This window comes from Hemiscyllium ocellatum, chromosome 29, assembly GCF_020745735.1.
Source record: "Hemiscyllium ocellatum isolate sHemOce1 chromosome 29, sHemOce1.pat.X.cur, whole genome shotgun sequence".
Lineage (NCBI taxonomy): Eukaryota > Metazoa > Chordata > Chondrichthyes > Orectolobiformes > Hemiscylliidae > Hemiscyllium > Hemiscyllium ocellatum.
Window position 1 is genome coordinate 13,558,948 of NC_083429.1, and position 14,046 is coordinate 13,572,993.

Sequence of the window (14,046 nt, forward strand, 5' to 3'; positions counted from 1 at the left end):
GCATGTGTGGTTATGCAGGAGCACAATTCGAAATGCAAGAAAATGGACGCTCAGGCTGTCTGGTAGTGTGGCCGAGCGGTCTAAGGCGCTGGATCCAGGTTCCAGTCCTGAAAGGGGCGTGGGTTCGAATCCCACCACTGCCATTTCAGCTGATCCACTCCACTGTTTGAATGCTGCTTCGATCCCCGCTGCATTGATGTTCTCGGAGAATTAACTGTGGACAGGTGCCGAGTATTGTCAGGTCTCTCAGCTGCCATGATGTTATTCGCCTCCCCTGCAGAAAATCGCAAGCAGCTCAGCGATTGGTTTATGTTCCAGGCAAGTTGAGGTTTTACTGGAACCGAATGGAGACTGTTATTTCATCGCTGTTGTGAAACAAAGTCCGGCGGTGAGTCGATTCATCGTTATTTGGCTTTCTGGCGAATGGGAAAATCTTTCCAATGCATATGTTATTGAATTTCTCCCATTTCCTGCATTTCCGTCCTGGAGACACCGGAAGGGAAAGGTAATCTAATCGAGACTGTGATTGGTGAAATTCACTTTTTTATGGCCCATACTTATTATATTCTTTCTTTCTCTCTTTTCAGCATTGTCTGGGAAGTGGTGGTGCACTAAGGCTGCAGTATGTTTGAAAGAGTAGTTTGGAATTGCCCTGTTGTTAGTTGTGAGATTACTTTATGCCTCATGCCCTCGGACTGTCTCACATTTAGCATTCATGCTTCGCTGTGTCTGAACATGCATTAGGTATGCCAGTTTTGTTTGTGTTCCGTGTTAAATGCTTTCTGTTTGCGATTCGGTCAATACATTACGAGTTAACAGGGGTTCTGAGGTAACTTGCAGCAGCAAAAATCCTCAACTGAGGATCTGGGAAAGTTTCACGAAGCATGGTCAGTCGGAGCAAAAGTAAGGAAGTCGTTCGTTTCTGCAGTGTTTCACAATACTACCTTTCCCGTGAGCAGTCGAACAGACTAAATGATTGTGCTACAGACTGCGACGGCAAGCTCCGCTGAAAAGTAATCCTTTAAAACCGGTGTAAGCAACGCAAGGTTATTGGGGTACACCGCGTGGAAACAGAGACTTCGGTGTATCTCATCCATGCTCACCACATCACCAAAATTAAACAAGTCCCGTTCCACAGCATTTCTCCTCAATCCCTCTAAACCCATCCTATCCAGAAACTCATCCGATTACCATTGCAATTTTCTGAGTGCAATAGCCTCCTCCACTCCCTCTGGTAGCTCATTCCATACACCCACAACCTTGTGAGTGGAAAATGTGCGTCGGGGTCCTTTGTCAATTTCAGAGCACTCACCTTAAACCTATGCTCTCGAGTTTCCAACTCACCCTAGCTTGTGTAAAACACGTAAATACTCAGTTTACAACCCTTCCATAAAACCATGTCGCAGCCGTTATGCTGCCGGGAAAGTTGTCCCAGCTTATTCCACTTCACACTCCAGTCCAAACATTGACGACATCCTTGTCTATATTTTGTCACTAATTTCAGTCTATATTTTTTGACTTTTTCAAGATGTCAATTTCCCTGGATAACAACGAGCTATTGGAAAAAGAAAGGTGAAACGTAGAATGGCTTCAACTTTCAGTGCTGGATGCCACAGAGCCGCAACGCGCTCGGCTGAAGCTCGTTTCTGTAGTGTAGTGGTCATCACGTTCGCCTCACACGCGAAAGGTCCCCAGTTCGAAGCTGGGCAGAAACTGCTTTGTTCTTCAATTGCAGCCTTTTACACGGACAAGAACGGAGCTTTCTTGCTTGCTCTCCCATCTGCAAATCTGCCTTCGAAAATGCTCGAACAAATCTGCTCTCTTTGTGAAATGTGATGCACTTCCATTTAATTAGTGAGCAAAGCATTGTAAAGGCTTGTTCTGATCAGAACCATTGTAAAACCTGGTTCTGATCATAAGTCATTCTGTTTGAGAGTGTAGTTACCGCGTTCTGATCCCTTCCACGAAAAACTGTCCCGCATTTGCATTCCTTGCGCAGGCGGACCGGTTCAAAGACAGGGAAGAAGCTGATGCGCTGGTGCTACTGATCAGCGCACCACTGATTCCTGAACTAGTCTGTCTGTCAAATGTAAACCAAAGTCGTCTCTGCAAGGCCTCATTTGGAAACTCTCTGTCGTTATTCAACGTGCGAGAATTGGCAGCAGAGGTGCTGAATCATGGTTTGGATCAGTTCGCACGTTAGTGACTCATTCAATCAGCAACAGCAATGAAAGAAATTGCACTCCCAGAGGAACCTCTGGACTTGTGGTTTCATAGCGTCGCTAGTATTAAGGTGAGCCCCGAGATCTAAGCCATGTTGGAACTGAAACGGAGGAATTGACAGAGAGGCTGCAGAATAACATCGCAACCTTTTGGTTTTCTTTAAATCACTGACGAGCAGGAAACTGTAAACGGGCAGGGCGAGTGGGAAAGTGAGGCAGTTGCAGCTCTGGTGAAACTCCTTCTTTGTAAGTCACTCAGCACCAAGAGACGTGAAGGTGACTCATGCCTGAGAACTCTTCACATCGAGAACAAAAAGCAATCAAGTGCAGTTAGCACCTCTCCCGGAATTGGGGTGGGGTGAGATAATTACCTTTTGACTTCAGTTACTATGTTCAGAAACTGCCTTTTAAATTGAGGTGAACAGAAACTGCATTTCTAATGAGCACCATGGAATTTAGCAAGATTTATTGAGTCGCTTCTCGTCGCTTCCCACACAGGTTTCCAAGTCAGTCGGTATCGATGTGGCTCATGTCCAGGTGTGAATATCCCTGCAGCCAATTGCACGGTTAAGGTAAAAGGCAAGGAAAGTGGCATCTCGAACCAGCCCCGAGGTCATATCATCCTCACAAGGTGATCTGTCGTTCTCGGATTGTAATGCTACCTCCGGTTTTAGGGTGGAGAACATTCTTTGCAAAACAGACACAGTGACTGAAAATATAGTGCACGGTATGATGTGGAACACGGCCTGCTCAGCTTTGTGCATTTTCCCTGTAGTCCGGTGTGTTTCGTGTTCCGTGTAAACGTGAACGTTGTCCTGTTTCGAGCAATCGGTGAAATCATTCAGCAAAGCAAGAATCGAAATTGAAGTAATGTCAAGCAGCTCATGGTGATTTGACCAAATCATTACCGAACATATATTCTCACGCAGTCAAAGATACATTTCTGGCTGAAAAGAGTCTGAGAAGATAGACACAGCTTACCATTGATTTTTGTCTGGATTGATGGGCTTTCATTATCTGCTGCGAAATAGACATTGTAGCCGGGCACATACCAGCTGCTGTGCGAGTCGGACAGGGACCATGGAACCCTTTTCATGTGACTTTGCATGTGTGGTTATGCAGGAGCACAATTCGAAATGCAAGAAAATGGACGCTCAGGCTGTCTGGTAGTGTGGCCGAGCGGTCTAAGGCGCTGGATGCAGGTTCGAATCCCACCACTGCCATTTCAGCTGATCAGCTCGAATGCTGCTTCGATCCCCGCTGCATTGATGTTCTCGGAGAATTAACTGTGGACAGGTGCCGAGTATTGTCAGGTCTCTCAGCTGCCATGATGTTATTCGCCTCCCCTGCAGAAAATCGCAAGCAGCTCAGCGATTGGTTTATGTTCCAGGCAAGTTGAGGTTTTACTGGAACCGAATGGAGACTGTTATTTCATCGCTGTTGTGAAACAAAGTCCGGCGGTGAGTCGATTCATCGTTATTTGGCTTTCTGGCGAATGGGAAAATCTTTCCAATGCATATGTTATTGAATTTCTCCCATTTCCTGCATTTCCGTCCTGGAGACACCGGAAGGGAAAGGTAATCTAATCGAGACTGTGATTGGTGAAATTCACTTTTTTATGGCCCATACTTATTATATTCTTTCTTTCTCTCTTTTCAGCATTGTCTGGGAAGTGGTGGTGCACTAAGGCTGCAGTATGTTTGAAAGAGTAGTTTGGAATTGCCCTGTTGTTAGTTGTGAGATTACTTTATGCCTCATGCCCTCGGACTGTCTCACATTTAGCATTCATGCTTCGCTGTGTCTGAACATGCATTAGGTATGCCAGTTTTGTTTGTGTTCCGTGTTAAATGCTTTCTGTTTGCGATTCGGTCAATACATTACGAGTTAACAGGGGTTCTGAGGTAACTTGCAGCAGCAAAAATCCTCAACTGAGGATCTGGGAAAGTTTCACGAAGCATGGTCAGTCGGAGCAAAAGTAAGGAAGTCGTTCGTTTCTGCAGTGTTTCACAATACTACCTTTCCCGTGAGCAGTCGAACAGACTAAATGATTGTGCTACAGACTGCGACGACAAGCTCCGCTGAAAAGTAATCCTTTAAAACCGGTGTAAGCAACGCAAGGTTATTGGGGTACACCGCGTGGAAACAGAGACTTCGGTGTATCTCATCCATGCTCACCACATCACCAAAATTAAACAAGTCCCGTTCCACAGCATTTCTCCTCAATCCCTCTAAACCCATCCTATCCAGAAACTCATCCGATTACCATTGCAATTTTCTGAGTGCAATAGCCTCCTCCACTCCCTCTGGTAGCTCATTCCATACACCCACAACCTTGTGAGTGGAAAATGTGCGTCGGGGTCCTTTGTCAATTTCAGACCACTCACCTTAAACCTATGCTCTCGAGTTTCCAACTCACCCTAGCTTGTGTAAAACACGTAAATACTCAGTTTACAACCCTTCCATAAAACCATGTCGCAGCCGTTATGCTGCCGGGAAAGTTGTCCCAGCTTATTCCACTTCACACTCCAGTCCAAACATTGACGACATCCTTGTCTATATTTTGTCACTAATTTCAGTCTATATTTTTTGACTTTTTCAAGATGTCAATTTCCCTGGATAACAACGAGCTATTGGAAAAAGAAAGGTGAAACGTAGAATGGCTTCAACTTTCAGTGCTGGATGCCACAGAGCCGCAACGCGCTCGGCTGAAGCTCGTTTCTGTAGTGTAGTGGTCATCACGTTCGCCTCACACGCGAAAGGTCCCCAGTTCGAAACTGGGCAGAAACTGCTTTGTTCTTCAATTGCAGCCTATTACACGGACAAGAACGGAGCTTTCTTGCTTGCTCTCCCATCTGCAAATCTGCCTTCGAAAATGCTCGAACAAATCTGCTCTCTTTGTGAAATGTGATGCACTTCCATTTAATTAGTGAGCAAAGCATTGTAAAGGCTTGTTCTGATCAGAACCATTGTAAAACCTGGTTCTGATCATAAGTCATTCTGTTTGAGAGTGTAGTTACCGCGTTCTGATCCCTTCCACGAAAAACTGTCCCGCATTTGCATTCCTTGCGCAGGCGGACCGGTTCAAAGACAGGGAAGAAGCTGATGCGCTGGTGCTACTGATCAGCGCACCACTGATTCCTGAACTAGTCTGTCTGTCAAATGTAAACCAAAGTCGTCTCTGCAAGGCCTCATTTGGAAACTCTCTGTCGTTATTCAACGTGCGAGAATTGGCAGCAGAGGTGCTGAATCATGGTTTGGATCAGTTCGCACGTTAGTGACTCATTCAATCAGCAACAGCAATGAAAGAAATTGCACTCCCAGAGGAACCTCTGGACTTGTGGTTTCATAGCGTCGCTAGTATTAAGGTGAGCCCCGAGATCTAAGCCATGTTGGAACTGAAACGGAGGAATTGACAGAGAGGCTGCAGAATAACATCGCAACCTTTTGGTTTTCTTTAAATCACTGACGAGCAGGAAACTGTAAACGGGCAGGGCGAGTGGGAAAGTGAGGCAGTTGCAGCTCTGGTGAAACTCCTTCTTTGTAAGTCACTCAGCACCAAGAGACGTGAAGGTGACTCATGCCTGAGAACTCTTCACATCGAGAACAAAAAGCAATCAAGTGCAGTTAGCACCTCTCCCGGAATTGGGGTGGGGTGAGATAATTACCTTTTGACTTCAATTACTATGTTCAGAAACTGCCTTTTAAATTGAGGTGAACAGAAACTGCATTTCTAATGAGCACCATGGAATTTAGCAAGATTTATTGAGTCGCTTCTCGTCGCTTCCCACACAGGTTTCCAAGTCAGTCGGTATCGATGTGGCTCATGTCCAGGTGTGAATATCCCTGCAGCCAATTGCACGGTTAAGGTAAATGGCAAGGAAAGTGGCATCTCGAACCAGCCCCGAGGTCATATCATCCTCACAAGGTGATCTGTCGTTCTCGGATTGTAATGCTACCTCCGGTTTTAGGGTGGAGAACATTCTTTGCAAAACAGACACAGTGACTGAAAATATAGTGCACGGTATGATGTGGAACACGGCCTGCTCAGCTTTGTGCATTTTCCCTGTAGTCCGGTGTGTTTCGTGTTCCGTGTAAACGTGAAAGTTGTCCTGTTTCGAGCAATCGGTGAAATCATTCAGCAAAGCAAGAATCGAAATTGAAGTAATGTCAAGCAGCTCATGGTGATTTGACCAAATCATTACCGAACATATATTCTCACGCAGTCAAAGATACATTTCTGGCTGAAAAGAGTCTGAGAAGATAGACACAGCTTACCATTGATTTTTGTCTGGATTGATGGGCTTTCATTATCTGCTGCGAAATAGACATTGTAGCCGGGCACATACCAGCTGCTGTGCGAGTCGGACAGGGACCATGGAACCCTTTTCATGTGACTTTGCATGTGTGGTTATGCAGGAGCACAATTCGAAATGCAAGAAAATGGACGCTCAGGCTGTCTGGTCGTGTGGCCGAGCGGTCTAAGGCGCTGGATTCAGGTTCCAGTCCTGAAAGGGGCTTGTGTTCAGATGCCATTTCAGCTGATCAACTCCACCACCGCCGCACTGTTAGAATGCTGCATTGATGTTCCCGAGAAATTAACTGTGGAAATGTGCTGCGCATTGTGAGGTCTCTCTGTTGTCACGATATTGTTCGCCTCCCCTGCAGAAAATCGTAAATAGTTCCGCGGTTGGTTTATGTTCCAGGCAAGTTGAGGTTTTACTGGAACCGAATGGAGACTGTTATTTCATCGCTGTTGTGAAACAAAGTCCGGCGGTGAGTCGATTCATCGTTATTTGGCTTTCTGGCGAATGGGAAAATCTTTCCAATGCATATGTTATTGAATTTCAGTCTATATTTTTTAACTTTTTCAAAATGTCAATTTCCCTGGATAACAACGAGCTATTGGAAAAAGAAAGGTGAAACGTAGAATGGCTTCAACTTTCAGTGCTGGATGCCACAGGACCACAGCGCGCCTGGCTGATAATCGTTTCTGTAGTGTCGTGGTCATCACATTCGCCTAACACGCGAAAGGTTCCCCAGTACGAAGCTGCTTTGTTCTTCATTTGTAGCCTTTTACACGGACAAGAACGGAGCTTTCTTGCTTGCTCTCCCATCTGCAAACCTGCCTTCGAAAATGCTCGAACAAATCTGCTCTCTTTGTGAAATGTGATGCAATTCCATTAAATTAGTTTGCAAAGCATTGTAAAGTTTTTCTCCAAACTTGGTCTGATCATATGACATTCTGCTTCAGAGTGTAGTTACCGCGTTCTGAATCTTCCACCACAAGCAGTACCGCGTTTGCATTCCTTGTGCAGGCGGTCCGGTTCAAAGACAGGGAAGAAGCTGACGCGCTGGTGTCACAGTACACCACAGATTCCTGAACTAGTCTGTCTGTCAAATGTACCCCAAAGTCGGATCTGAAAGACCTCATTTGGAAGCTGTCTGTCGTTATTCAACGTGCGAGAATTGGCAGCAGAGGTGCTGAATCATGGCTTGGATCAGTTCGCTCGTTAGTGACTCATTCAATCAGCAACAGCAATGAAAGAAATTGCATGGGATCACAGCGTCACTTGCTGGGGCAGCATTTGTCATCCATTCTGACTGCCCAGGAGATGGTTCAGAGTCAACTACATTATTCAGAGTCTGGATTCACATGTCGGCTGGACCAGGTCAGAATTAAACGTTTCACAGGCCCAATGACATGAGGAGTTGATTTCTGGTCTAATATCCTATTTTGGAAATAATAATGAAAAATGTTTGCAGTTGAATTAGAAGTGTAAGACCAAAATGGGTTTTATGAGGAAGTGAGGACTGCAGATGCTGGAGATAAGGGCTGAAAAATTTGTTGCTGGAAAAATGCAGCAGTTCAGGCAGCATCCAAGGAGTAGGAGAATCGATGTTTCAGGCATGAGCCCTTCTTCAGGGCTATGCTTTTCTAGAACCACACCTTTTGACTCTGATCTCCAGCATCTGCAGTCCTGAAGAAGGGTTCATGCCCGAAATGTCGATTCTCCTGCTCCATGGATGGTGCCTGACCTGCTGCGCTTTTCCAGCAACACATTTTTCAAAATGGGTTTTATTCTCACTGAGGAAGTGAGGACTGCAGATGCTGGAGATAAGGGCTGAAAAATTTGTTGCTGGAAAAATGCAGCAGTTCAGGCAGCATCCAAGGTCCTCCTTTTTCTCTCAGTTATTATTGACAATCTCATTCCCCTCGCACCAGAACCTGTTCCAAAGAGTGTTACAGAACAGGCAGAATGGTCAGCTGCAGCTGGTCACCTGACCGGTCACTGGACCCGAAAGGTTCACTCTCCACAGATGCTGCCAGATCTGTTGAATTTTTCCAGCAATGTCTGTTTTTGTTTCTGGTTTGCAGATGGTTCATTGTTCAATATTCATCTTGTCTTTTTCAGAGGAGTTTATTGATGAATTTGGAGAGTTTTGAAAATTGCAAGTTAGGCCACAAATCAGCCATGATCTATTGAATGGCAGAGCAGGTTTGAAGGGCTGAATGGTCTCCTCATGTTCCAATGAAAGTTGTCCATCTGCGGCTTTTGGTAACATTTCCCCTCACTGTTCACTTCACATCCATGTCTAACTCACCATTACTGACTGAACAAACCTCCTGTGTTTGAACTAAACCTGCTGAAGATCAGTGGCTCCCTGTCTTGCCACCCGGTATTAACTCTCATCATGGAATGCTGTCTTGTATTACTGCGGGAATGTCCACAAAGGACTCAGCCTGGAGTCTGTATCCTCTGGGATCCACAAACCCCATTTATTTCCTCCCTCTCTCATTCTGGTTATTGAACTCTCTGTTTCAATCTATTCTCCTGTCATGCTCTTCAACATGTCTATGTGGGTGGACTACAGACAGCTGGGATTTAATGAAAGGAAGTGGGGATTAGGCAGAAACTCGAGGAGAGGCGACAGCAAAGACAGTTCTCATTGTAACGGCAGTGTTTCTCTGTGACCCAATGAGTGGTGAGGCGCCTGAGATTGTGGGGGAGGCAGATTCAATCAGGGATTTGGGAAAGCACTCAGACACTGACCTACCCATCTGATTGTTAACTCAGACAGAAAGACAAAAGACATTTAGATAGCAACTTTGACCTGGGGTAATGAAACATGTTTCAGACCCAACGATTCCAACCTCAAATCTCTGATCCCACAAAAACAAAGCTTCCTCCTTATGTCAGGTTGTCCTCAGCCTCCTCTTTTCTTGAGAAAAAAACATTTTGAATTGTTCAGCCTTTCCTGGTGATTAAAAACTCTATTTTCCTGTAAGATTTGTGACGAATCCTTTATTATTGTTCTGTTCCTTGTGAGTTATGCCAGCTGACCTGTGCGGGTTTAGGTTGGAGTATTTGTTTTACAAATTCATTCTCACCCTCATATACACTGTGAAATTGCTGTAAAAGAGAAGGAAAGGATTGAGTGAGAACCCACAGAAACACAAAGGCAGCGTGTGTACATGAACTGAATGAACCTGGCATTAGAAAAATGTGACGACAATCACAACTAGTTAGAATCACAGAATCCTGTCAGTGCAGAAAGAGGCTATTCAGTCCATCGAGCCTACAATGAACTGCTCTCCCACCCTACCTCCATAGCCCCACATTTACCATGGCTAACCCAACCGGCCTGAACCTGCACACTACAGGACATGTGAGCACGGCCAACAGAGCAAGCCTGCACATCTGTGGGAGGGTCGCAGATTTTGGGTGGCACGGTGGCACAGTGGTTAGCACTGCTGCCTCACAGCGCCTGAGACCCGGGTTCAATTCTCGACTCAGGCGACTGACTGTGTGGAGTTTGCACGTTCTCCCCGTGTCTGCGTGGGTTTCCTCCGGGTGCTCCGGTTTCCTCCCACAGTCCAAAGATGTGCGGGTCAGGTGAATTGGCCATACTAAATTGCCCGTAGTGTTAGGTAAGGGGTAAATGTAGGGGTATGGGTGGGTTGCGCTTCGGCGGGTCGGTGTGGACTTGTTGGGCCGAAGGGCCTGTTTCCACATTGTAAGTAATCTAATTACATCCAAATGCTTGGAATTGTGGATGAAGGCTCGCGAATATTTGACTCTGACACAAATGTTCTGTTTTTAAAAAATAGAATCTGGGTGAAACTGCAACCAGAAAGATTTCCAATTATCTCTGGAGGAAGAGAAATCAAAACTTGTGCCACTGACCCAGGGGCCACAATGAATGATAAAGAGGCCTGGGAAACATCAGAAATGTAATAGATTGTGAGGAAGGTGGGGATCAGACAAGGACAAAAAGACAGTCTGTCACACGGGGGAAGAAAAGCGAGATTAAACAGCAGAAATGGTAGTCCCTCAAGGTCAGATGGAATGGAATTAGGGCTGGGAAAGAAACCAGGAAACAAGGTATGCAGCTGTCAAATACTTTGGAAAAACAGATTATAACAACATAGAGGGCAGAGTTCACAGTCTGAAATTGTTGCTCTCATTGGTGAGTACAGAACATTGTAAAGCCTGGGTAGTTCTATTACAGCAACATACATAGGATGGGCCAAGTGGCCGCGATCTGTGCTGTAAGTTTCTGATATTTTTATCTGACATTTGGAGTTCAAGTCTGATGACGTTAATACATTTTCAAATTGGATTGGAGTTTAATATTCTGGAGAAATGACAAATAAATCACATTGATCCTATTCTGCAGACTTTGGTCCATAGCCCTGCATGTTCCAGCATTTAAGTTACATCCATGTCCTGCTGGTGGGACAGGACATACAGGGATGGTGATGGTGGTGTCTGGGACATTGTAAGGAATGATTCTGAATGTGTAAGGCCGTTGGTTGACAGTCTGTGTTCCGGCTCACCCAATACGATGCAGGCAGGGTGCGAAACTACATTTGGAGCTCTTCTGCTCACCAGTTCCTTTCCTTTCTGCTTTTATCTTATTCATTTCTCTCTCACTCACCCCCTTGCAGTCTCTGACACAAATGTCTCAACTTTGAATCATGATACCAGGATAACCCTGTACCCCGTGTCTCACCACTTTCTGAATAAGCCTTCCATGGAGAACGTTATCAAACACATTGCTGAAATCAATATACACCACATCCGTTACTCTATCCTCACAAACATGTTTGTCACATCCTCAAATAATTCAATAAGGTTTTGAGGCATAACCTGACGCTCACAAAGCCATGCTGGCCATCTCTAATCAATCTATGCTTTTCCAAATAAATCCTGTCTCTCAGAATCCTCTCCAATAATTTCTCCACAACTGATGTAAGACTGACTCATCAATGATTCCCAGGATTATCTTGATTGCCTTTGTTGAAAAACGGAATAATGTTTGCAACCCTCCAATCATCTGGTATGACTCTAGTGGATAGTGAGGATGCAAAGATCATTGCCAAAACACAGTAATCCCTTCCCTCGCTTCCCATAACAACCTAAGTTATGTCCTTTCTGGCCCAGGGCACTTCTCTACTCCCATGAGTTTTCAATATGTTCATCACATTCTCCGTCTTAACATGGATTGGTTTGACCATATCAGCCTGTTTCCCATTGTCCTCACAAAGAACAACATACAACTCACTCATGAATACTGAAGCAAAGTACTCATTAAGGACCTCCCCGACCTCCTCTGACTCCTGGCACAAGTTTGCTTCGCTATTAGGGGTATAAATGTGGAATTATGTCTCAGCACTGAATTAATGTAAAGATATTGCAGTGTACAATTACTCGATTACTTTGAATATTGAACTATATTTTAACTGAGAAAAAAGTTGAATTGATTTGATTATATTTCACTTCACGCTAACATTTATTGTATTTTGAACCACAATAAGAGTTTCCTTTTTACATATATAAAACTTAATTAAAATTAATCGCATGCTTACGTACAGAAAATAGAATTAACATCTGCTTGTTCCTTCCTTTTTCAATGACTGTTCATTTTGAATTTGTGGAAGGTGTACATTGTTGAAAGGAAGGGGAATTGTCTTCAGCTGAACATTCACATTGAATGACTGATGTATTTTACAAATCAAAGTACAATAATCATACAGTTTGGTCAATTTGTATTTCAAAGAATTGTCATGAGATTCCTGTTTATTTAAGTCTATTATTCCTTTATTCTTTGTTATTGTAAAATATTGTTTAATTTCCAGTCCATTACACACAGAAACTACCTAATCAATTCCCATTCAAATTACTGCAATAAAGAGTTGATTAGTTTTCATTTGAGTAACCACATTAAACATAATATTACAGTCCTGCCGGCCTGAGTGGGAACATTATGAAAGGAGCTTGTGGAGCTGTGGCAGTGTCTCTATTACTAGACCCGAGGGAAGGTTTCAAATCACACCTTCAACAGAAATATATGAAGAGCTGCTCTGAATGTTGATTAGAGAGTACCTAAGCACAGATTGAATTGCTTTTCAATCTAATATTCGATCTGCTTTTGACTATTACATCAATAATCACAAAATCTGATACTTACTTGAGTCAGGTTACCAAGAAATATGTGTTGGAAAATTCGTTTTTGCCACGTTGCTTTTACAAAAGACTGACATCTGTCCCTGTTTTCTCTAACTGTAAGAAATCTGAAGAGCATTTTCACTTTTACGAAAAAAGTGGAGCTGTTTCCCATATAAATTAATGCTTCTTCAACCAACGCCTTTTCAGCTTATGAAAGGTTTCATAATAATGCTTTACTTTCGGATAGTAGGGATACCTGTATCTAATTCTGTCGCTTATAAGTTCCTGGAGAATATTTGAAAATGTTGCAGAATTCAACATTCCAAGTAATGAGATTGATCTGTTTTTTTGTTGCAAAGGGGCAAGTCCAAACATTTGAAACACATTAAACATTATTTTCTCGTGCTATAAATTGGAAATAAAGTTGATATCTTCTTCAGTAAACTAACAAATGCTCCCACCTATTACTTGTCAGTCAGCTGATTGCCGACTTTGTAACTAAATATTGTGATTCATATAAATGTTACTCTGTCCTTTGATCAAAGTGAATTTGTAATTGTTGTTCAGTTTATGAATTGCCACAAACTTGTTTTTATTTTTCCATTCACCTGTTCATTTTGACCGTAAGGTTGAAATACTTTGAAAATATTGGAGTTTGTTCATTTAAAAATAAGGTTTGCACATCTCTCACATATCTCATTTCTTGTATTATGATTCAAGAATGTTTCCTGGTGGAATTCAAGTAACTTCCAAACATTTGTTCACTTCAAATAAGATCTGTAACACCCAATTATCAATCTGTTGTTAATGTTTCAGCTGGTTACATTGACATTGATTAGGTACTCATTCAGAGAGATCAACTGGCAATTATAAACTATTTGCAGGATTATTGAATTGAAAGAGAGATACAGACGGGCAATCATATTTTGGAAGGAATTGCTTTTTCATTCAAACGTGTCGGCTGTTCAAGAATTCTATATTGTGTTCCATTGGTTTTCTTGTCGAGAAATCAAACTTATAATTCATGTGAATTTTAATGTGTTCTGTATTTGCATCAGACTTAAGAATAAAAAGACGAGAAATTAACATGAAAACTCAGTGAATAGAAAGCACAGTAAACTAAATTGACAGAAGCAACCTTTAGTATTACCACTGAATATTCAGACAAATATTTCTAATGTCAAAAGAGCATGGTCAGGCAGCATGCGAGGAGCAGAATCGACGTTTTGGCCATGAGCCCTTCATCAGGAATCTTTTTTGATGATGGCCGAATGCCCGACAGGCCGATACTCCTGCTCTTTGAATGTGCCTTCCCTTTTCCAATGCTACAGCTTTCCTCACCTTCTACAAATATGTTTAATGAACATGAACTG

The 14,046-nt window shown here is 43.4% G+C and overlaps 3 non-coding genes across 3 annotated transcripts; all 3 read left to right on the forward strand.

The window, feature by feature from the left end:
- The first annotated feature begins 61 nt into the window (after positions 1-61).
- On the forward strand, positions 62-143 carry trnal-cag (transfer RNA leucine (anticodon CAG)). Its single transcript has one exon. It is a non-coding gene; the product is annotated as a tRNA-Leu (tRNA).
- A 1,499-nt stretch (positions 144-1,642) lies between these two features.
- On the forward strand, positions 1,643-1,715 carry trnav-cac (transfer RNA valine (anticodon CAC)). The gene has a single exon. It is a non-coding gene; the product is annotated as a tRNA-Val (tRNA).
- A 3,221-nt stretch (positions 1,716-4,936) lies between these two features.
- trnav-cac (transfer RNA valine (anticodon CAC)) lies at positions 4,937-5,009 on the forward strand. The gene has a single exon. It is a non-coding gene; the product is annotated as a tRNA-Val (tRNA).
- The last annotated feature ends 9,037 nt before the right edge of the window (positions 5,010-14,046 follow it).